The following is a 26851-nucleotide window of genomic DNA, read 5'->3' as shown; positions in this document are numbered from 1 at the left end:
ATTCACCCTGTGTAAGTTGATACAAATCTTCCATTTTTTCCAAAAGCCATCTTTTTCCTTTGTTTCTTATGTCACAATAGTATTTAATCATATTCAAATGTCATGATCAGCCTTTCCTCAACTGAAGGACAACTCAAAAGTTTTTGTTTGTTTGTGTTTGCTTTTTTTTTGCCATAACTCTGCAAGGACAAAATGCTTTGAATTATGGGCAACATTTAAGTATTTCTTGTTATTATGTTTCTTAGTGGACACTATCAGATTCCCATGGAAAGGGATAATCAGTAGAAAACTATCTTCATTGGATCTGAAAGTTATTGGCCAGGGTATAATTATAGGTGGCTAGGGTGAGGAGTCAAAGAAGAAATTAGGCCAGTGAAGAAGCAGGTTGCATAAGGATCCAATTCACAGACAATAGAAGGGACTATAATAAAAAGTGATAAGATGTGATACTGGAGAGAGTAAAATTATAGATAGTAATGTTATAAAATCTGACCTAGGTTCAGAAAAAAATTGGCTAAAACATTTTATTTTTCCTGTACAATATCTTTTGTCTTTTGTTTTGTACTGGGCCTTTTACCTAGAACATTGAAGGAGTATTTTAATTGTTCTTACCATCTCAAATCTCTCTTCAATCTAATTTATTCTCCACTCAGTTGTCAAAGTGATTTTCCTAAAGTGGTGGTCTGGCAAAAGGCATTCCTTGCACAATGTCTTATGTTTCCCTAATGCCCTGAGGATCAAATATAAAGTTTTCTGCTTGGTATTTAAATACTTTTATAACCTTCCCACCTTTCCAATTTTGTTATACTTCATTGTCCTTTATGAGCTCTGTAATTCAGCTATACTGGCCAACTTGTTTCTTCTCACATGTGACATGTCCCCTGACTCCCTGTATTTGCAATTGTACCTCAAGCTTGGAATATTCTCCATCTTTAACAGTACCTTTTGGCTTTCTTGGCTTTATTCAAATTCCACCATTTGTAAGGGGACTTCCTCACCCTCCTAGTGTTCCCTTTCCTCCAAGATAACCAAGATTACTTTCTTTGTATACTGTATATATTTTACATGTAGATACCTATTTGCATGGTTTCTTCCCATTTAGATTGTCAGATGCTCTGAATTGAAACATAAGGTATTGGATATGAAACCATACATGTTTAGCTAATTTACCAATTTTTGATTGGCCATTGTAAGATAAAGTCAGGCCTCAGAATTAATTGTGTTGAAGAAATAAATGAATCAAGGATGTTTCTGTATCAGGAAGATTTTGCACATTTTGTTTTTATTAAGTGGATCTTTTTTAACAATTCAGTTGAGTTTTTTTCCTTCACTATAGGATTGGAAGATTTTAAGTACTAGTGGAAACAAAACATTTGTTTTATATGATTCTAATTCAATAAGAGGCACTGGTTGATGTATAGAGAGTCAACCTCAAAAGCAGGAGACCTGAATTAATTTCCTGCCTCTGAAAAATTCTGGCTGTGTTAGCCTTAACAAGTCACTTAACCACTCAATGCTAAACAATTCTTGAAGACTAGTTTGATACATAATCTTGTTACCCAAAAGTTCCCTGTGCAAATGAATTTGAACATCTTCTGTCTATATAATTAAATACAACATATTTGATCATCCATAACAGGTACTACATTCTCAGGTGCTGTGATTTAAACATGAAAGCAATGGACTCCCTAAACTTAAGGAGCTTATATTTTACTGAGAAGAAAAAACATGAGTACATAGGAACATAATAGAAGATAACTGATGATGTAGAGAATGCTAGCAACTGGAGATATTAAAGAAGACTTTATAGAACAGGGTAGTCTTGAGGTTATCTTATAAGAGTAGGTAGCCTGGGGCAGCTAGGTGGTACAGTAGACAAAGCACCAGCCCTGGATTCAGGAGGACCTGAATTCAAATATGGCCTCAGACCCATGGCACTTACTAGCTTTGTGTCCCTGGGCAAATCACTTAACCCTCACATTGCCCCATAGAAATAAATAAATAAATAAATACAAATAAAAAAAATTTTTAAAAGAGTAGGTGGCTTATAAAAGACAGACAAGGAGTGAGTACACCATAGAGATATGGGATGAGATATTCAAAACTCAGTTTTTATACTCATGATATCTTTTGCTTGAGGTTAGCTTTGAAGAAGAAAAAAAATCTAGAATTTATATATTGCTTTACAATTTGCAAAGAGTTTCACAAATATCTCATTTTTATCTTCACAACATTCCTGGGAAGTAGTTGTTATTTTCTCCATTTTACAGATAGGGAAGCTGAGGTAGAGAAGTTAAATTATTTACCTAGGGTTGCATAGGCAATACGTTTGAGGTAAAATTTGAACTCAGGTCTTCCTGATTCTAGGTTCAGTGTGACACTGAAGATAAGGAGATTAAGAGGCTAAAAAGGGAATTTTGATTTTAGGCAAAACTTAGTAACTAATTTCAAGGGAATAAAGAACATGTGAAAGCAGTTAGAACAGTAAATCTCTATATGTGTTTGAGATAATTAAAAGCAAAAATTACTTCAACCATCTCATCAATGAAGTAGTACATTAAGCTGTGGAATGAGGCATATCTTGTCTGACATGGACAATGTTTTATTTGTTTTTGTAGTCTTTTTTAAAATGGGGTTTCTAATTTCAAGAGGTAAACTCACTGGGAAGTAATACCAATATTTTTAAAATTTATTGTTCTCTTATTTTTAGATGAGAGATATTTTTAAAAAATAAGATAGAAAATGAAAAAATTAATTGTCATTCAGCATGCCATGGAACAAATGGATTGTAGATTTGAGTTTCAATTATAACTAGTTTATTTCAATAGCTAGAATTTTAACAACTAATATGGAAATATGTTTTACTTGACTACACATATGTAACTTTATATCAAATTGTTTGCCTTCTCAATGAGAAGGGAGGAAAGGAGGGGAGAAAGAGAATTTGGAACTCATTTTTAAAAAATGAATATTAAAAATTGTTTTTATATGTAATTGGAAAAATAAAAAAAATAAAATTAGAACTTTCATTACTCCTTCTACTTCTACTGCTTATACTGAATGGTTGTGGCCTCAAACAAACCGAGACCTGAGAAAGACATTAGCTTAAAATTATAAAGATACCCCACTACATCCAGGGCCATCTTCAGTCATCCTGATCTATATTTTGCCACTCCAAGATAGTTCTGGAGGAGAGAGTGATATTGGTGACTTTGCACAGCCCTGCGTTACTCAAATCCCGTTCACTAAAAGTGATGACATTACTTCCTCACTGTCATGTTCCTCTACAAAACAAGGGACAAATAACAAAAAATAATCATATCATAGTTCTAAAGTTGTTTCTGAAATACTATATCCCCACTAACTTTAAGTATTTTGCTATGGCATCAACATTTTTTTTTTCTTTTTGGGATTAAGCAATTTTTTTCAATTGTTATAAGTTATATGAGAAAGTAAATGGAAGGGGAAAAGAAGCTTTTACTAAGCACTTACTATGTGCAAGGCACTACTATGCTAAACACTTTATAACTTCAATTGATCCTCATAACACTATTAGTTAAGTCCTATTATTATTCCCATTTTACAGGTGAGAAAACTGAAGCAGATAAAAGTTTAGTGATTTGTGCAGGTCGCAAAACTAGTAAATGTCTGAGATGAGATTTGAACTCAGGTTTTCCTGACTAGTTTTAATGCTCTTAACCATAGCACCATTTGGCTGTCTCCTGCATAATTTTTATGGGGATTAGAAGCTATTTATTTTTATTTTCAAGGGAGAGAGGCTGGGAATACATAGTTGTATAGTAACTATTATCTGTCAGGAACAATTCTAAGTTCCTTACAAATATTATCACATTTTATTCTTATAACAACTCTGTGAGATGTGTTATCATTTATAATGAAAATAACTGAGGCAAGTAGAGTTTAAATAAATTACACACAGTCACACAGCTAGTAAGTGTCTGAATCCAAATTTGAACTCGTCTTCCTGTCTCTAGGTTCAGAGCTCTATTGCCTGCACCGTCTAACTGCTTCATATTAGAGGGAAAACCCTAATTGATTGTGAAACATTGAAAGTTTTGAAGATCCAAGGAGGGAAAACAATAAAAGTTGCTTAAAAAAGATAAAGTTAGGGCTGTCAGTAGTGAGAGGAAGAGTGATGGGAATATAGAATCAAAAGATCTGGTTCAAATCCTAGCTCTACCATTTACTACTTGGGTCATATTAGGCAAGTCACTTAGCCCATTTATGACAAAATTTTCCTTTTTATCAGGGAATTTAATGATCTCTAATTTGTTTTTCATTTCTAAAGTAATAATTTAGTTCACAAGGGTCATAGTTTCTTACTTTCATTCTACAGAGAATGTTCCCAAACAACAGACAATGATTCCCAGGTAGGATCAATTTTCCCATTAATGGCTGAGTCTTTACATCAGCCTCCTACTACCCTAACCATTTATGCTTTCACACAGCCCAGACTCCACCATCAAGGATCTCAATCAGAAATTTATTTTCCCCACATGGAGGCATACATGTGTATTACTTTCTTTCAGGTTGTTTCCCTTTTAAAGCTCAGGTGTGGTGAGAATGGACCCACAGTCTAGACATTTGGCCAATAAATCATACCACTTATCTACTGCAAAGAGTTAGCCTCAGATAAATCTTGAATGGGCAGTTGATGGGGCATTTATGACAAGCAGACACCTGAATTTATCTTATGACCTGGTATATCTACCTCATCAAGGCAGTCTGTTAGATGAATACATATGCTGACCTTTATATACTATCATTCCTATTAACCAGCTATATCATTAAAGGGAGAATGACAAGAAAAGCAAAACAAAAAAAAAAAATAAATTGTGGAGGTGGCGCAAATAAAGATTCAGCTCTCCTATACAAATAAATAGAAGAAATAGAATCTATTGAATCTTTTTGGGGTGAGGAGGAAGAGAGGGTACATTTATATTGTGCCTACTATGCACGAGACACTATTCACCATGTTAACAAATATACTTTGAGATCCCTGCCTATTCTGGGGGAACTTGGATAGTGACATTAAATCTCTTGGGAAGAAGATGGAAATACTAAGTTCACGTGAATGATCTTGCAAAGGCACGGGATACAAAACTAGCAGCCATGTGTGAGGAGGCATGGCCTAGGAGATACAAAAATCTTTGCCTTATGAAGAGTCATGAACCAAGTTATAAAACAGAGGTTATAATTCTACAAAATATAGGCCTTACATTCGCAGAATGGGAGAAGGCTAAATTTAAGTACTGTATTTCAGAGCCCCATGTCCCATAAATGGGATAAGTGGGTTACATGTTTGTTATTCCATGACAAGACTTGGAGAACAAGTTTGGTCTAAGGATCTGGCACTTTATTCATTTGGATTAAAAAAAAAAAAAAACTATGGAGCTGACTTGTCCAGTTCTACCTTTATGAGTTTGCCTATACTCTCCTCATTGGCCTGATGAAGCTTTTCTTATTCCTCCTGTCTAATCTGGGAAGAGGAGGTTGGTTATGGGTGTAGTTTGATGGTTACCCCACATGCTTAGAATGTAGATACTGAGTCCTTCTTTGGTAGCAGATAGAGAAACTATAGTATTAGAGTAACTATAAGAGTCACCATGCCTGGAGACAACAGTAAGCCACAAATGTACCAATAGATTAAGCTGAGAGTTGATATTAAGCACAGTTTTATGATGGTTGCTTAGTCATGGCATTCATGATTAGTTGCAAAATCCATGATACCCATGGATAGTTATGCTATATCTTAAGGGAATACAGTTATAGATAGGAGAAGATTGTTCCCTACTGTGAGGCAATGAAAGGTTGTGGCAACTGGGCATTAATAGTTTGTTGGCATCTTCTGTCTTGGAAGGAAATTATACAATTTGTCATGGATAGACCCACTGTGACATCTCTCGGTTCTCTATATACTTGGTTCTACATTTTTTTTAGATTCTCAAGTGGAAGACTTTTATTCATATTTACAAATCAGTGCAAAACAATAAATAACTGAAAAGTAAAGGCTTCTAGTAAGATAGACTACTGATTGAAGCTTTCTTCTTATATGATAACCCTACATATATACGATGAGGAACTATTTCTACAATCAATGGTAACAAATGAGTTTTATGTTCTATGAGAATGGGCAGTAATATATGGAAAAAAGTGATAGCCTTGAATATTCATGGCAGGAATGATTCCTGGGAATAATTGAAAGAAACGACTTTATCTTCATTTTATTTCCTATTCACCTTCCTGCCTACCTATCATCTATCTATCTATCTATCTATCTATCTATCTAACATTTTATCTATCTACCTTCCTATTTATTGATTTTAAATTTATTATGAGTTGCTATTTTATTATTGTTTTGTGTTTTGTCTCTGCAGAAAATGGCAACTCATGTAAGAAAAAAAGTATTAAGCATCATGAGGCTAGATTAATAATTTTCACCCTTCCATCTAAGTTTAATAAAATTTTCTTGTGTGATTTGAGCTTTAAAGTTGTGAGGAATCTGTGTGTGTGTGTGTGTGTGTGTGTCTGTGTCTGTGTCTGTGTCTGTGTCTGTGTCTGTGTGTGTATGTATATGTAATGGAGGGAATGGCTCCCAGTCTTATTGTTACCTGTGTGAAAGTTGTGATCCAAGAGTGGAAGAAAATTTTCTGAAATGTAACTGGGTCCATGATTTCATGTCAATTTCTTAATAAACATTAAATTTGATATTGTCATTAAAGGGAAATTATATGGACACGAGAGTCACTTCTGGGCTAGACTTTAAAAGAAGAAAATTAAGCCTAAATATTCACAGAATTTTAGTTTGAAGCTAGATCTCAATGGCCATCTAGTCTAATCATATCCAAGAGAATACCAATGATCATATACTAGGCAAATGGGCAGTCAGCCTCTGCATAAAGACCTTAATGAAGGTGGATTTGCCTTTCCAGTCACTCTATTCCAAGACAATTCATTCTACTTTTGAACAGTTCTGAATTTTAGGAAGTTTTTCCTGACACTTTCCAAATTTTATGCAATGTTCTTCATTCCAAATTCTGGGGCACAATAATAATAATTTTATAAAAGTTTTAATTTCCTTTCTACATAACATCAATTCACATATTTAGTTAAATATTTTATGTCAACCCCCCACCCACAATCTAATCTACTCCAGGAGATTATCCCTTGTTTCTTTCAATAATACTAAGATATTGATTCAAATCCCTTGATCATACTGGATTCCCTCTTCACAAATCTACCTAGGTTATATATGCCCTTCCTAAAATGAATCTAGTACCCTTTGTGGGTTCTGACCATGAAAAAGTAGGGGGGTTTCATTACCTTATTCTTACAAGCTAGACCTCTCAATTTAGCCCAAATTTGTTTTACTCTTTTGATTTGCTTGAAGTCCATGTATTTCAGTCCTTAAAATTGCTGCCAACAATGTTTCTAGAATCTTGTATTTGTGAAGTGATATTTTTGAACCCAAGTATGTATGACTTCATTTTGATGTATATTATAATTCATCTTAGATTTACTCCCATGGTCTAACTTGTTATTAGCTTTTTGAATACTGATTTTATTTTTTCATTTTGTTTGACATTCCTCCCAATACTGTATCACCTGTAAATTTGATTAGCATGATTTTATAAAAGTCATTAACAAAGATTTTGAATAGAACAGGGCAGATTAAAGATCATTGAGGCATATCTCTTGAGATCTTCTTTGAAGATAGTATTGAACTCCTCCTTCAGTTCAATCATTTAAACAGTTTCAAATTTATTTAATTGTATCATATTTATGTCTCTCCATTTAACTATTACTTCCTTAAAATCTAAATAAAGCATTAATATAAAACTTCCCTTATAGTTTATAGTTTTATAGTTTAATACTATTATTTGAAAACTAAAAGTTACCTTGGTATAACATATACTTTTGAAAGCATTAATACCATTTTCAATAAACAAAGCATATCCACTCTCCCCAGGCCCCACTAAGGTATTAAAAATTCTTTTTAACAAATACATGCAGTTGATCAAAACAAATTCCTACACTGGGTATTATATATATATCTATCACCTTTTTATCATGAGATAGGTAGCATAAATGTCATAGTGGACTTTTTCTCTGATTTCCTAGTCATTAAAATTTATTTTTCTACTTAATGACATTGTTATGATATGATAGAGTCTGTCCTGGTACTGCTCAATTCACTATACATCAATTTATCCATGTTTTCCAATGTTCCTCTTATATTTATTTCTTCATATTTATTTATTTATTTATTTGTTTGTTTATCTATCATTTATCTACCTCTTTATTTATTCATTCATTTATTTATATTTTTATATTTTATAATCATATTTATTTATTTTTTCACAGTCCAGTAGTGTTCCATCACATGCCAGAAATCTGTTCAGTTCATGATCACACATCCCCAAGCAACCAGTTCATTTCTATCTCTCATACACACACACACACACACACACACACACACACACACACACACACACACAAGCTGCTGTAAGTTCCCAAGGTATATATGAATCCTTTCATCTATCCCCTTGATCTCATAGGGCTATAGATCCAGTTAATTCCCATTACTCATGTTTCCCTGAGATGCTCTCCTAGCTGTACCCTGTTACTAATCTCTACAGAACTCTCTCTGTATCCCTATGTTAATCTGGGATGGAAAAATCACTGAATGAATATAATTCTTCAGGGAAAAAATGAATATAATTCTTCAAGAGAAATGGATATTTAATAAGATAGAGAATTTTCAAGCTACTTTCTAAGGAGTTATTTTCATCAGTGAATTTTTGGATCTACTTTTCCATTGTCAATTACATTTTTTAAGGTGGTCTTTTTTTTCCCAGTATTTTTGTACCAAGCTACTGAATTTTCTTTTTATAATTTTCTTTCTTTGCTTTTAATTCTTTCCCTAATTTTTTCCTTTATCCCTATTATTTGATTTTCATTGAGGTTTTTCTTTTAGCAGTGTGATGAAATAATGAGATTTAGCAGATACTCAAAGACCCACCTGGAGATTAATCTAGACTGATTGAATCAAGTGAAAGTGATTAACTGCTGATTAGCCTACTTCAAGTTAACTGTATTATAATCACACCTTGAGAACACCTTCAGAACCAATGATGCCAACCAATCAGCTTGAAGCAGTGTGTAAGGACCGCCTCTGTTCCAGACCCATAAAAAGCTTCCACAATCAGTTTGCTGGAGAGAGTTCATGATTGAAGCAGGCTTGTGGCAGAGGACTTGAGGAAGAACCAGACCAGGCTGGAACTCTAGGCTAAATAGGCTTTTTTCTTAACTTTCTGAACTCTATGGGAATATCTGTATGTTTTAATAAATGTTTAATGCCCAGGGACTGGTGTTAAAGCTTCTAATTTAAGGTGACCACAATTTAGATTTTAAACATCACAGCAGTTTTGTCTTCATTGTCTTCTGCATTTGTCTCAATCTTCCATGTCACCATAGTAATTTTTTATTTCACAGTTCCTTTTTTTTGTTTTTGTTTGCTCATTTTTCCACCCTATTTCTTGATTTAGAACATTTTTAATGTTTTGCTCTATTCCCAGCATAAAGTGTGGAAGGGATTCTGTCTCAAGCTTCAGGCTTTTTATTTTGTTGTTTTCAGAGATATTTATAGAGATTTTAAATGTTTAGTTATTTTAATGTGGTGTGATCTATGGACAGGACTGGCGACTGCTCATTTGGTCAGTACACAGGCCTTTACCTAGGAGTGCTCCTGATCCCCTGAGATTGCAATAAATACTGTTCCTCATAGCTTCTTCTACCTCTTAACCACAAATGTTCATCACTGCCCTTCACCTGTGACCCAGGAGTGGATATAGGCAATGGTATCATCAAACAATCTGGATCTTCATTCAGTGCTAGCAAATAGTTAGCACATAATCTCTTTCTGACCAATTGTCAGGTCTTTCACCATCTCTGGCATGAGAACTTTTAAAGCTGCTGTTATTTCTGACACCACCACCTAGTCTTACCACTGGTGCTTCATCCACATTTGTTCAGAGCCAGCCTCCCTCCCCCATGACATAGATCCCTCTTTCTGACTTCCTGTGTTCTCCAAATGGAGGGATATCTTGCTCTGTCCTTCTGTTGATTCTACCACTCTCTAATTTGAGTTTAGACATTAGTTTAAAGTTCTTTGGAAGGAAATATTGGTAAAGGTCAGCTGAGTGCTTTCTCTACTCTGCTGTCTTTGCCCCATCCCAAAAAGTGCTCTTTTAAGTTTTGACATAAATTGAAGAACAACCTCCCAAGCAGTTGACAATGATTGATCAAAAATCTGTGAAGTACTTAAGATGGTCTTAGTATTGCAAATAATAGAGAACAAATCTAAAATATGATCCTTGATTTTTAGGAACACACCATAGATTATTATGTGCTAAGATAAATGATGTAGACACTAAACTATAGAAATTGAGAGGAATCAGGGAGGGGTCGATTGAATGCTGACGTTGGCAGTGAAATGGTGGGGCTCATGTATCAGAAGGAGAGTAAAAGACCAGAGATTATAATCATTAAATAATGTTAAAATGTAGTAATTTGTATGTATTCCTGTTAGGGATGTCATACATATCTATAAAATCACTAAATGTCTTTAGAAGGTAGCAAATCATTCCATGCCGAATGGTCCAAACAGTGAATAAGATAGACATATATAGTGGGATATCAGTGTGAGATTTAAAATTGGATATTAGATCATAAATCTCCCCTACTTAACCTTTCCCTTAATTTATCTCTCAAACTAGTAAATGGAAGCAGCTTTTGGTTTTCTAGATAGACCTTTTTATTTATAGTTATGATAGTCACAAGGTGATGTTGATTAGAAGGATAGGAAAGTAGAAACACAATACAAATCGTCTTAAGTCTAAGCTTAGTCTATATTCCTTATAAAAACTCACCAAACCGAAAAAGGCCACCTTTGGAGAGAGAGAGTCTGTGCTGCGCCGTCAGGAGTCCCGCCAAGCAGGCAAAAGGCCTCCTCTCGTTCTCTCCACCCCGGAAGTCAAAAAACCCGGCAGGCAGTCTGACATGCGCAGCAGGCGGACTGTTCATCTCCTCCCCAAAAGGGTGGTCCTTGAAAAACTGGCGTCTTTCAGTTATCCTAACCGACTGTTAAAAACTTTCATATTTTACCACATCAGCTAGAATGAGATAAGTGGGGAAAGTTACAGAAGAAGTGGGATATAAACTAGGCCCAAGAGGGTTTATAGGAAATAGAAAAAGTAGAAGAGGGAAATTATTTCAGGAGAATAGAACAACAGAAACAAAACTACCTAAAGTTAATGTGGTCAACCTAGCTAGGACATGATACTAGCCTAACTTAAAATAAGGATATACCCCTCTCAGCAGAGTATATATAAAGCAACCTGCCAGATACGAATTTCTAGACTCCTATTACTTTTTTCCCTTCTTCTGGGATTTTTCCCTTCCTTTCCTTTTGTTCTAAGTAAGCTATTTGAAGTATAAGTTGAACCCTAATCTTCTATATAGAGGGAGGCACACATTTTCCTAAGCATTTGATCCCTGCCTAATATACAGAAAAGAGTTGATTTCCTGGGCAGCACCAACATTCTAATTTGCCATTGTAAGTGTGAGACTTATAAATGTTGAGTACCAGCCTCCTATGGGAGAAGATTTCCACAATAGGGTATTTTATAGAGAAGGAAATGCATCTCTAATATGGCTGACCTCTTTATTTAGAGAACTGAAGCTATGTGAGAAAATAATTATTGATGACCAGTATATGGGGAAATTCAGATTCCCCTTTTTGTTTGCTCTTAGCCACACTCACTGTCGCTCTCAGGACCACAGTAAGATAGTAGCCACAGTACTGTCTCAGTCTGGGTGAAGTCAGAATTCTTTGGATTGTTCACTATATAGAGAGATATTGCCCTGAATCAAGGAATATTTCTATCTTTCTGACCTGATGTAATCCACCTTTATTTAAGTGAATCAATTAGATTTGAGTGATGTGTAATGGTCCAACTCTTATGAAAAAGGGATAAAAACCTGGAAAATTAGCCATATGCTATCACTTTCTCTCTTTGGACCATGAGAAGCTAGGCAGCTGTTTTGTTAGTCCCTTACCAGTAGAGATGGATAAATCGATAATATACTTGCCCCAAACTGTTGTCTCTTATAATTATTTTAACCATCATAGCTTCTATCATAGGAGCCAGAAGATCTTGTAATCCCTACCCTCCATTGTTATCAATTACCCAGGAAGTTTGATAGAATAGGGAATTCTTGTGCAGTAGCCCCCAGAAATATGTTTACTTTGTAGAATCTAATGGGTTATTTGAGTTCTTGATGCCTTTTGTAAGGATGGGAACTCATTGAATCAATCAATAACCCCACTGAATTTGAAATAATTTTAAAAATTTCAATCGCTCTGATATATTTTCAAGGGGGAACACATTGCTTTTTGGTTTAGAAGCTTCATTCATTCATTTAATTATTTACAGCAGATTTATTTTATTTTTAATTCACAGAACAAAACAAGCCATTTCCATAATACAGTACAATAAAAAAGGTGATTGTGTATGAAACAGCACATGTACCATGCATAACTTGCTATTCCCTCCAAATATACAACAAAGTTGTCACATAAATTTCTTTTTTTCCCCTTTTTTCTTCCTTCCCCCCATGCCCTATAGACACAAATAGGTGCATATCTATCTATCTATCTAATCTATCCCAGGTTCTATATCTATAACTCTGTTTGTAAAACTACCCTATATGCACTTCTATTTATCAGTTATTTCTCTGCATACAGATAACATCTTTATTCATGTCCTTTATTTTATTTTATTTTTTTGGTGAGGTGATTGGGGTTAAGTGACTTGCCCAGGGTCACACAGCTAGTTACTTTGCTGGCCCATCCTTTATTTTTAATATGTATGTATAATAGTCAAAATGACTTAGCTGCGCAAAGTCATTCTTAAAACATTATTGCTCTTAGTGTATGCAATGTTCCTTGGTTCTTCTCACTTCACTCTTCAGCATTTTCTCAAGTCTTTCCATGCTTTTCTAAGGTCATCGAGCTCATCATTTCTCAGAGCATAGTAAGGTTCCATAACAACCATAAACTACAATTGATTAAGCCATTCTTCAATTGACAGGGATCCCTTCAATTTCCAGTTCTTTGCCACCACAAAGAGAGATGATATAAACATCCTATTCATATTCAAAGTTATAATTCCTATTTGTGAATTTTCCTCCATCTTATTTTTACTATTTTCTTTCCTAGCATTTCTTTTCCCCCATATCATTGTTACTTTATTTTTGCCCCCCAGTCTCCCATCCCCCCATTTCACCCACCGCTTCAAGAGTTCCTCATCCCTTCCCCCACCCTCACATACCCCTAGAAAAGTACCTCTCCCACTCTGTTCTCCAGTTTTCACACCACTCTACATGTTAAGACTTCTCCACCCTTCCAGATATGCATGACATTTCCACCCATATGAATAAGGTTCTAACATTGCCAGCCCTCTACCCAACCTGTTTTCTCTATATTGTTTTTTCTTTTCCACACTCCATTTTTATTATGTAATCCATTCTTTTTACTTTTTTCTAATTTTTTAAAAAATCACCCTATCATACAAAAACCCAATTTGAAATTAATCAAATTAAATTGGAACTACCTACAAAGGTGCTCAGTGGTGAAGGAATAAAATCCATTCAGCTGTTGGATAAAATAAAATCCTGCTACATGTGAAATACATTGGGATTATACTCAGTCATACCCTCTAGCTCTTATTTAAAATTACAAGCTAGTTTGAACCTTAGAATTTGAGCATGCAGAATCCCAATGGCAAAGTAGGAAAACATGGTTATATGACAGCTTCTATGAAAGAAAAAATTCACAGAGAACAGTACCTTCTGACTTCCTTTTCCATCTCCTTTCCCAGTCCACAGGAATACATTGCAAACTTTGAAAGGTTTACAAGTTCTGGAAAATTTAGACTTCTTATGGGCTTTCTAACAGTGTTTCTAGAACATTTAATAACTATTCTATGAGCCAAAGTCATCCTATGTATACCAAGGGAAGGGGGGGTTCATGTTTCTATAAGAAACCCAGCACAAAGCTACATCATGCCTAATGGGAACATTAAAATAATTCAAGAAAATTTGGAAACTATTTCCCAAAATAAAAAGCTATGAGTTCACTCCTTTGTCACAAAAGTTTGAGTCCGTTTTTTCCATGAACTCTATATGCAATTGTGGGTGAGTGTGTGAAAAACTTTGGAGGGCAGGAGGTTATTTTGAACCTACTACTTTTATTTGTCTTCTTAGTAAATACCCCTAATTGCTATTTAAAATTTCCTATTAATTTATATCAGTGGATACACAGAAATGAAGGATACATATCATTGTAACAGAGTTACCCCTTGAGTACTAAGAAGTAAAGTAGTTTTTGGCCTGTGGAGACTGGACCTCCTAATAAAGGGGATGGTTGGGAAAGTGAGTGTAGAAGATGTGTCAGTTCTATATAGGTTTAGGTTATCATCTGTTTCACTGCTTTTTCATACATTACTGGTCTATTCCATATGACTTGCAGCTACAAATTCCTATAGTCATTGTGTTCCCAAATAACCATGTGAACTCCTTGAAAGCAGTTGCTGTTTTGCCTTTCTTTTGTATCCTCACTTCTTGGCACCATCTAATAATTCGAGATCAGAAACAGATATATTTTATCAAAGGAAATGACATTAAAAAAGATTCATTACCCCTTACTTGATAATATTAAGCAATATAAGCCTTTCCATCTGACTTGCAGTGAAACTCCTATTCATCTCCAATTAAACTGTGAACTCTTTTAGATTAGATAATGGATTACTTTTCTGTTTATATTACCAATATCTAGTAAATGTTTGTTAATTAAAAAATAGTGGAGAATGTCTGAAATCTTAAACATGAAGTTTTAAAAAATATTTTCCAAAATATTTTGGAGAGAAAAACAAAACAAAGACACTTCTAATAATCTCAAAATGTACTTTTACCTGTTTCATTTTTTCCCCTTGAAACCAGCAGGAGAGGAAAAGACCAGATAATCATTAAGTAATTTTAAAATGTAGTAATTAGTATGTATTCCTGTTAGGATTATAACACAAATCTATTAACCCATTAAATATTTTTATATGGCAGCATGTTATTCAATTTGGACAACTAAATAGTGGTCCAAATAATTGTTTTGGAATGTTTCTCTGGCATATAAATAGAAAGGAGAATGCATATGATTTAAATCCAAAATTTAATAAGGCATAATTCACAAAATGCTTATGGTTAACATAGTAAATGCTTTTTGTTAATGACTTGCAAAATTCTTTAGCTCCTTGATGGTACGTCCTTGACAGATATTGAAATTTCAGCAACTTAATCTTTTGATCAATCAATCACATATCCTGTGGTAACATTCATAATAAAGGAGCACTTTACTAAACACCTTCTGGAATTAAATTCAATTCCATTTCTGCAGAATATAATTCGTAGTAGTCAAGTGCTTATGACCTTAGATACTCATCAATACACCCATTACTATAAAATCTCCTTGGGACCAAACTATAAACAGTTCAGTAGAGAAAACTGCCAATACAACAGATATAAGGTCTTTTATTGGGAGACCATAATTGGGAGCCAAAACAAAAATAATAAAAATATTAAATAGAAAAACTTGAACTTTACCTTAGCATATGAACATTTGAGCAGAGGCTTATAAACAAAAGCAAATTATGCATTTTTTGCAAAAAATAAAATAAAATCCCATGACATATACTTTTTAACTAGTCTCATAGCCTCAAATTCATTTTATGAGCCACCACAAAATAAATCTTCTTAAAACAATGATTTCATCTTTTCAGTGACTTCCAAAGACATAGAGCTGTAAATGCAATGTTAGCTATTATCTAATCTTAACTATTCTATATACTAAACCTTCACTTTTAATATTATGGAAAACAGGTCCTACGTTTCTCCCTAATCCTTTTCTCCTTGTCCCCCAGTTACATTGTTCTAATTTTTTGCTCACCCTGTTTACCAATCCTGATGACCTAACACTATTTCCTGCCAACTCCCTCCCTTCAACAAAAAATTTATTTTGCATGTCCTTAAATCCTACAGATTTTTTTGTATTTTAGTACCAACCAATCTCTTATATGAAATACCCAAATACTCCTGTACTGATCTCTTCTTTATGCAATATTTTATAGTATATACTGTTTGTCTCCTTCCTTTGGGCTGAGAAATATGGCATTATTGTTATTTAACAGTTCTATGTTAAAAGATCATGAAAGCAGAAATTGGAAACTGGAAGTGATAATAAACAACTTATGGTTCCTTTAGGAGTCAGGAAACTTGGTTTCTAGACATGACTTTGTCATTAAGTTGTTCTGTTAACTTTGGCATGACTTCATCTCTCAGGGCTCAATTTCTTTGACTATGGAATGAGGAAATTAAATGAGGTGATCTCTAAGGTCCATTCCAGTGCTAAATCTATTTCTTTTATAAATTGTGTCTGCCACAAAACTACAAACTTTGCAAGGACAGAGGCTATTTTTGTTGTGATATTTTTCAAAGAGTTGGTACTATACTAGAAGCATTTCTGTAGGACTTAGAGTTTGTGAAGCACTTTATGTTTTATATCCTTTAAATCTCACATCAACTCTGTGAGGTAGACCTCATTATTGTATTCATTTTATAAATGAGAAAATCGAAGCTGAGAGAGATTAAGTTACTTCTGAGAGAAACAGCTAATAAGTTTCTGAGGAAAAAATTTTAATTTAGGTCTTCCTAACTCCAAAGTAAGGAGTTTGTGCTATATTTTGTCATTATCCCATGTAGCTACCTAGGTATTAAAAAGTGATTTTATACTGAATTAAAAATAGGTATGGATTTGTGTATTTTTATGTTTTAAACCATGTTTTGTTTACTGTGAGAAAGTTTTGGTTTTTTTAATAAAATAGCTCTTAATCAAAATTTCCAAAAAATTACATGACAGACGTCTCTATCACATCATATTGTGCACTAGTGATCTTTAGAAATAACATTTACTGACACATTGATATGGTATAGAGAAAAGAACATAGTTTCTAGAGTTAGAGTATGACTGGGCAACTAATTTAAGTGGCCTGGACTGAAATTTGTTCATCTGTAAAATGAAAAGGCTAAACTAGATAACTTCAGAGGTCCCTACAATTTTGAGATCTATGATTCAGTCTCTGACCACATTTCAAAAGGAAATTACCAGTTAATTTTAAGATTTTATTCTAAATTTAAAAAATACAAAGTCTATGAATTGTTAGATAATGATGTAAAAATAGTTTCATTGATATAGTTTGAAATATTTAGTTTTAAATTGCCTAATTTTATTTTACTATATTTACTTTAATTTTATATTACCTAAATTTCACTCTTTATCTCCTTGTTCTAGAGAGATCCCTTATAACAAAGAATTATTGAAAAATGTAATTAAAAGTAAGATGAAGTGCGGGGGAGTCAGCCAAATCAATCAACACTTTGAAAAAATTAGACATTATATATAATTTTTTCTACCTATATACCTGCTGCTTCTGCAAAGAAGTTGGAAGAAATGTCTTCTCATATCTTTTCTTCATAAGTTTGTAACATTCAGTTTCAATTTTTGTGGTTGTAAATTCTTTCCATTTATATATATATATATATATAAAATCTGTTTATTTGTACTTTTCCTGAATCTGTGTAAGTTCATGTGTCTCTGTTGTCTTTCCATTCCTCTCCAATATTGCCTATTCCTATCTTTTTCACTTTTTTTTTTTTTTGCAGGGCAATGAGGATTAAGTGACTTATTCAGGGTCACACAGCTAGTAATTGTCAAGTGTCTGAAAATGGATTTGAACTCAGGTCCTCCTGAATCCAGGGCTGGTGCTTTATCCACTGTGCCACACAATATTTTGTCATTTTTACCAATCTGTAGTGTGTGAGGTGGATTTTGAACATTCTTTCATGTGGCTATTTTTTTTTTTGAAAATTGTTTTTCCATATTATTTGAGTCCTTTTTCAAAGTGAATAACACACTTAATATTTCTTAGATAACTTTTGTAAACATGGAAATGAAAAAAATCTTACTCATCAAAAGTGTATCTACTGATTGACCTGTATATTTACAAGTTTTAAAAAGCAAAATCAAGCCTTGAAACTCATGGAAAACAAAACAAAACAAAACAAAACACTAGAAAATCTGAGCCCATCCCAATGCTAAAAATCAATGCTACTGAAGTGAAAAATCCTATCAGTATCTAAGTTCAATGAGAATGCATGACATTTTTCTTAATGTAAGGTTAGAAACTGAGAAGATTGACTAGATTTAGGGTTATAAGTTTACAGTTTTAGCGGGGGAAAGTACATTTAGTTCTTCCATCCTCTTCATGTCATTTAACAGATGACCAAACAAAGTCTTCTTGAGCACATGTTGACTTACCCATGCTCACACAATTAGCACAGGTATATGCTGGATCCAGCTTTCATTGGTTGTTAATTATTCAAGTTTTAGTGTGAGTATTTACACTTCAGAAATAAGTAAAGGTTGCAAATCAGGGCTTGATTTATTGCTTGCTTGATTTCCTAGACTTAAGAAAGTAATGGAGAAAATGTTAATGATGTAGAGAAATTCAGTATGTCTTATATGCATTTCCTTCCATGAAGAGACAGTTTATCAGCTCATCCCTGGTAGTATATAACATTTTGGAAAATGTGTAATTCAATATCTAATACATGATTGTTTATCTCCATGAATTCATAAAGAAGTATATTTAAGGCAAACTATCATGGATATTCTCTGTTTATTGCCTTTGGTGCAGTGTATATGGAGAAATGTAGGATAAAGGAGAACTTGTGCTACTTGGATTTCTCAGTTATCCTTTTCAATATCTTAAATTGAAAAACAAAATTAAGACAGTTTTACTAAGACATATCTTAATCTAAAAGAAAAAGCAGAAAACAAAGTAAAAAATCATTTCAAAAAGAGATCTTATGGTGGTTGACTAACTTTCTTTCTCGAGCCTGAATTGGACTTGTGAATTTGGGAAAAGAAAATGAAATGAAGAAATGAGAATACAGAAGAATGTGGGGAGGTACAATTCAATTCATTTAGTATCCAAAATAATGTTGTATGCATTGTGAACTTTAAGAATGACAGTTTATTGTGTTTTCCCTCCAAGTTTCAGATAGATTTTTTTTTCTTTTCCTGGAGCTATCAGAAGAAATCTCCTGCATCTGGATATAGAAGACATAGGAGATAAAGCATATCAGGCCTTGTGGTCAGAAAGATTTGGGTTCATATATTGCCTTTGGCAAACACCAACATATGACCCTGGGCAAGTCATTTAATTCCTAAATGAATTGGTGCAACTCTCAAAGATTATAAGAAAAAGAGGAGGTATGGTTTTGCATTGGCAGAGAAAGTGTGTACAACAGAGAGTTCTCTACACCAATAAAATCATGGGTATGAGATTAAAACAAACAAACAAACAAAACAAAGCAAACACAAATCTAATAAGCCTGCAGCATTATTCAGGGGTGTATAACAAAGAGTATCATATAAACAATATATTCTTTTATAGTTTCTTAAGTAGATGTTGCTGACCTAGTCAATACTAGAGTATTTTAATAAATTGGAAGAGGTAGTGTGTTTAGGAGACTGTGATAAGTACCAGTGGCAGTAGGAAGCTTTATGATGCCCCAGACTATTAGCTTACTGAAATATGATGACAGTTTAACATCATAATCCTCTTTTGATTCACGTACAGGTTTTACAGCTTGCTGTTTGCTACAAAGTAAAATGAGTTTCTAGTATTTAGCAGTTATCTATGTCAGTCTGTTAGATCATTAACATTTTGTTGGGGATTTTTATTTGGGGTTTTAAAGAGGGATACTGGAATATAAAATGCTAATGGATTTAAAATGTATCTCAAGCATAATGATCCCAGAGGTCATGTTGTGGTTAAGAGTTGTTATATTTAGAAGTCATTACTTCTGATCTTTCAGGTTTCCTGTACTATATTGAATATGACAAAATATGCTTATGCTTTCTCTTTAAATTAAGAATGAATGATATTTTTAATCACTATGTTGTTTTCTGACCTTATATCAAGGAGTTCTGAAAAAGTCCAATTTAGTTCAGCCCAGCCTTTCCATTTTAGACTCATGTCTGCCTCTAATCAGACTAAAAAATACTGTGCAATGACACTAAGGCTTCTGCCAAGAGCTTCTCAGAAGCTAACAAATGCCACTGAGACATTTGCAACCCTGAGAGAGAGCTCTATTAAGGGAGTGATCATCATTACCCAACACCACTAACTGGCATTTGTCTCATGACCTCAACATGGCTTTGTGTTGCCCTAACTGACCCATCATTATTTTTATTCATATATAACAGCTGAGATGAAGGGATATCACTTTTGAGTGTCTGTAATGGAGAAAATAATTTTTCATGAATTCTGAACCAATTCATAATAAACCAAATTCCCAGCATCCATAGTAACATTGTCAAATATTATTAAGTCTTACCATAGTATCCAGAGGTGGCTGTTAATTTTGAACAAGCAGTCAAGAACTAAGAGTAACTATTATCTGCAAATTACTGTAACAGTTATTGTAGGGGATATAAAGTATGAGAAAGTGATTGCCTAACAGGTGACATCTGGCTAAATGGCTTCATGCAAAATTGTGTAGCTCTTCATCTCAGGGCATTAGAAGCTTACTATATAAACAACTGCAACTACAAATGCTTAGAATTAAAATATGGGCAAAGAAAAAAAAATCCCCTTAGTTAAATAAAAGTCACAGAGACATTGAGGAAGTACATTAAAAAAAGAAAAGTCAAAACAATGAAAGCAATACAAAGTGAGATAACAATTTTGCAAGAATTGTGAGAAGCAAAACAATAACAACAAAACAGAACAGAATGAATATAAGCACTGTCAGAAAAGTTATGTCCTAATTAAAGAAAGGTCAAAAATATAGAAAAAGAGGAAAATTAGATCTCAATAATAATAATTAAAAAAAAAAAAAACCTTGAAAGTGTAAGGAATGGTTTAGAACAAAAGCTGGATAACCTTAGCAAAGCATTGTATGTCCTGAAACAAAGAATGAAAGAAACAGAATGACAACAAAAACATCCAGTGACAGAACTAGAAATATTATAGTAAATCAAAGGATAGAAATCAGAGGCCTGGAGTTAAAATCTTGTCTTTTGTATTTTCAGCAATGAACCCTTAAACATATCACATCACTTCATTGAATCTAAGTTTCCTCATTTGCCAAATGAGAGATTTGTACTAGATCTCAGACGTATTTCATACTTCAAGATTTATGTTCCAATATCAAGAGTACTAATGATTTCTACAATAATAATAATTTACCTAAAAAAGTACAACTAGACAATCTAAGATTCACTGGCCTTAAAGGAGCAAAAAAAGGGCATGATACAAACATAAAATTAATTATCATAACTCAGCCTATCATCCAAAAAAATGTCCTCTTGAAAGTATTTTAAACTTAGAGAGGCAACAGGGTTGAATTCAAGTCACTTCAAAAAATATTTATGAGGGGGCGGCTAGGTGGCGCAGTGGATAAAGCACTGGCTTTGGATTCAGGAGTACCCGAGTTCAAATCCGGCCTCAGACATTCGACTTACTAGCTGTGTGACCTTGGGCAAGTCACTTAACCCCCATTGCCCAGCAAAAAAAAAATATATATATACATATATATATATATATATATATTTATGAGATACTAACTATATGCTAGTATTTGAGTTACTTATAATTGTGAACTCTAGTAACAAATAACCAAAGAATCACAATGGTTTCACAACCACTGTTATCTCCAAAAACAACAAAAAGCTCACACAGGTTAAAAGCAATATATGTATGTATGTATGTATATGTATATATGTGTGTATGTGTGTATATATATGTATAATGTATATATGTGTGTGTGTGTGTGTGTGTGTGTGTGTGTGTGTGTGTGTGTGTGTGTATTTTTCTTTATTCCATTGGGGAAGAAAAATTATTAGACATTTGAATTGAAGCCTCCTTTAATAAGAGGCCCAAGGCAGTGGGGCTAAACCTTGATTTATATATTTGTGCCTACACACACACAAAAACATATGATGTAGCATAACAACAGTAGTGAGGCAAAACAGCAGCAGAGAGACAAGTTTGTCTCCTGACAAAAAATTCATTCATAGCAGGCCTTCGTGTCTTGGCCTGTTACTGCTTGCCCAATCTCAGGGACCATCAGTTCTGTGACTTAGTTGCATCAGTGTTCATCCAGAGGGTAAAGGTTGTTATTATGCCATGCTCAGGGCACATCTTGAGAACTGGGTTTAAGCTTTGGAAAATCCCGGTACTAAAAAGAGTGAACTAAAAGTGAGAGGTGTTCTTGGACATGTTCTTGGGTGTACTTAAGTAGAGTTAGCCTTAGATTCAGGAATATCTGGGTTAAAATCCTTCCATTGAATTATTATCTGTATAGCTCTCTGTGATTAAGGAAATTTTATAGCAGTGCAAATCATATATAAATTACTTTTCTCCATTGAGAATAAATGATTATTTTTCTCATCTCAATAGGCAATCATTAAATTAGGATTGAGGTATTCTCTCTTTATTTCTTCATTCAGGGACTAACCCTTGTAGATCAATCAGTCTCTGAAGGACAGGGCTGATGATGAGGTTGACCTAATCCTCCCTTGAACAATTCCATTAATCTTGGGAGGGACCCCACCCAACTAAGAGAATTTACTTCTGATTAAAGTGCAAATTGAGTCTAATTTCACTGAATTCCATCCCTAAAAGCATTAGGTTTAGGTCCTTGAACCTCCCACTGACTGCACCCTGCATTGTTGAACTTGAGTAGTAGGTTGGGGTGAAGATTAATTCCTTTAAAGAATACCAGTGGTAGGAGTGGTTTGGGTTGAGATGGATACCTTTGTTCAGATAGCTGGGGGCAGCTCAGTCTCGTGATAGGGCCACATTCTCAGTAGGAAGTGCTAAAGGTTTTCAGTCCACCTCATAGTCTACCTCCTCATTAATTGTTCACTGATCAGAATTAATACACTATTAACTAGGATCATTTTGGATTTTTATCACAAATGCAAAAATGGAATAGGTTTGTGTATGTGGATATACACCAACAAACACACCTATTCCATTCTTGCATTTGTGAAAAAATCCAAAATTTCCTAATGAATAGTATATTAATTATATTTCCATAGCTTTTTTAACTTTGTGTGTGTATATACACACATATACTTTTACCTTTTTTGTATATATATGAATGCATTTAGGTATGAATATATCAAAATTATATGAACAAATAGAAATCTTATTCAAAATACCTGTTTCTAAAAGATGAAAAACATAAAAAAAAACTTTCTTTATATGACAAATCTATCTAATACTAAGAGCTATCATTATTTGTAACAGCAAAACAATAGAAATATTTCTAGCAAGATCAGGGGAAAAGTACATATAGCCACTCTTTATTATTATTTGACATAGTGTTTTAAGTCCTAGTTGTTGCAATAAAACAAGAAAAAAAGTGGGAAATAAGAATAGATTAAAACAAGGCAAAATCCCTCTAAATCTACATGATATAGTAGTTTACTTGTCCATAAAAATAAATAAATATGTTAATCAAGACAAGTGTCAGCTTCAATAAAGAATCAAATTAAAAAGCCAATCAACAAAAATCATGAGACTTTCTCTATCACTAACTAAATTCAGTAAGAAGTGTTAGGAAGTGAGATTTGATTTATTATAAATAGGAAGAAAAAGGGAAGGAAGGAAGGAAGGAAGGAAGGAAGGAAGGAAGGAAGGAAGGAAGGAAGGGAGGGAGGGAGGGAGGGAGGGAGGGAGGGAGGAAGGAAGGAAGGAAGGAAGGAAGGAAGGAAGGAAGGAAGGAAGGAAGGAAGGAAGGAAGGAAGGAAGGAAGGGAGAGAAAGGAAAAAAAGAAAGAGAGGAGAGAAAGAAAGGGAGGAAGGCAAGAAGGAAACAACAGAAAGATAATGGAAGGAAGAAAGAGGGGGAAAGAAAGACACAAGAGAAAGACAAGAAGGAGGAGGAAGAGGAGGAGGAGGAGGAAGCAGAGAGGAAGAAAGAAAATGTGGGAAATAACCCATCAAGCTAGATACAGTACTAACAAAAATATATCAGAAACATATTTTTTTTTAAAGTACAACAAAACCTAAACAATTAGATGGATGCAAAGTTTTCATGTTTTAATTACTCAGGTCATTTTTGACTAAGTTAAATTAATTTGGTAAAATAAAAATTCAAGAATATAAAGAAATATAATGGGAAGAAAAGTATTGAATGTTAAGGGTGTTTTAGCTTATCAAATTTCACATCATATTGCAAACCAAAAATTGCCAACGAACAATTGAAAGAATGTGGGAAAATCAGTATCAGTTAAGATGCTTCATGAAGAAAATTGAACCAGAAGAATATTCACAATGATACAACAAAGATATTTAAAACTGAGAATCAACAAATCTTTGGTCAACTACAGCAGTCAATGTTAATACCATAGAATCAAAGTTAAAAGACAGATCCTTTCTTTCAGTTGATAATTACTAACACATTCATGGGATACGTTCATAATGCTGTTTAGCTTTTGAAGACTGCCTATTTATGAAAACTATATATTTTAATGTTACTTCAACTCAAAAAGTTTGTAAACTTGTGTAATCTTTTTTTGGGGGGGGTTGCAGGCAATGGGGGTTAAGTGACTTGCTCAGGGTCACACAGCTAGTAAGTGTCAAGTGTCTGAGGCTGGATTTGAACTCAGGTACTCCTGAATCCAGGGCCAGTACTTTAACCATTGCGCCATCTAGCTGCCCCCAACTTGTGTAATCTTGATGGACAAGTAGATCAATGTCATTAAGACAATAATAGCTAACACTTATATGACTCTTTTCAATCACAAAAAATTTTCATATAATCTCAACAATAAGTTTTACCCCCTATAAAAAGACATCTGTTTAACTAGAGAATCTCTAGGGTTCCTTCCATATATCTTTCTTGTTGGAAATGTATCTTGAGACAATACTTTGGAACGTCTGGTTGAGTGAATTCCATCAGACCCAGAGTGACTTCTCACTATTACAGAAACCTTCAGTTTCCATGATGCCTGCCTAATATCTAGCCTCATGTGAGAAGATATTGCTGTTGACATCCAATGTTCCTTTATTTGACCAGGCTTCCATTTTCTTTTCTGGGTGTTCCTGAGGGAAGGATTCTATAGGCCAATTGAATGACTTCCATCAGTGCCAGTTCAAGACAATTTCCACATCTTGCATTTAGTCTGATCGCTTAACCAGTAGGTGCCAAACTTCCAGTGTAAAGAGGAACAAAATTCCTTTTGATCTTAGGTCTTCCATCTTCTAATGTACCTGTTACTTGAAGGAAGAGGAAGAACCAAAAGAAGTGAGCAATGAGACTTCCCTCTCCCTACCCCCCCTTCTTTTTTTTTTAATCATAAAAGTAAGTTATTATTTTCCAGTTACATGTAAAGACAGTGTTAATATTAATGTATGGATCACCTGGATTTGATGGAGGTACGTTATTATAAAAAAGAAGTTTTATGAAACCCTGGATTAATAGGATTAATAGAAGCAAAATGTCCTTCAACTGAACTCGAAACTTAACCCAGATAGCTAGCAGGTAAAAGACCCTACCTCGTGACTTCTTTTCCCTCAGGATAGGATTTCTCGAACTTATGGTATCATCTGGGCATACCCATCCTTGCCAAACCCTTTTTTGGAATGCTGTAGTCTTATCATGATGCTTCTGAATTTCCCCCATACTTGTTATAACAGAAATTGTTAAACTACTTTTTTTCCTTCTGGGTTGATTTCTGTATCATACTATTGAAACTGACAACACCTTGTAATCAGTGGACTAAAACCATATATACCCTGAGAAATGGGGAGTCCTCCGAGCTTCTCTCTTGGGAGGGAATTCTCCACATGATCATGTGTCATTGTTATTCTTCTTGGCACAATAAAATATTAAATTGGTATTATGGGGTTTTTTTTTGGTCTATCTCTGATTTTTTTTGTAGGAGGACAGGTATGTTTTTTCTGTCCATCTCTGATTTGAAGGAGAAATTAAACATTATTTTTCTGATCTGTTTGTAAGAGACAAGCAGATGTTCTCTTTCTAGTTAGTAGGAGATATAAGATATTGTAATTACTCTGATCTGTTTTATTAAGTTTTTTTGTGAGGCAATTGGGGTTAAGTGACTTGCCCAGGGTCACACAGCTAGTAAGTGTTAAGTGTCTGAGCCCGGATTTGAATTCAGGTCCTCCTGACTCCAGGGCTGGTGCTCTATCCACTGTATCACCTAGCTGCCCCTGTTTTATTAATTTTTTAGGAGAGATTAAACATTATTTCTATTATCTGTTTGTAGGAGACAGGCAGATACAAAAAACTATATTTTAATATTCAACAATAGTTATTAACATTTGTTTTTATAGGATATTTTTTGGTTCCAGATTTTTCTGTCACCCTGCCTTCCCTCCCTCCTCCCCCAAGATGCAAAGAAATCTGATATAGGTTATATTTGCGCAATAACATTAAACATATTTCTGCATTAGTCATATTGAGAAATAAGAAGCAGAACACAAGGGAAAAACCTCATAAAAGAGAAGAAAAAAAAACAGCCAAGAAGTGGGGAAAATATGGTTCAATCCGCATTCAGAATACACAGTTCTTTTTCTTTTTTTTTTTTTTTTTGGATGTGGAGAACATTTTCTATC

The sequence above is a fragment of the Dromiciops gliroides genome, chromosome 1 (assembly GCF_019393635.1).
Source record: "Dromiciops gliroides isolate mDroGli1 chromosome 1, mDroGli1.pri, whole genome shotgun sequence".
Classification (NCBI taxonomy): domain Eukaryota; kingdom Metazoa; phylum Chordata; class Mammalia; order Microbiotheria; family Microbiotheriidae; genus Dromiciops; species Dromiciops gliroides.
This window is presented reverse-complemented; position numbering follows the sequence as displayed.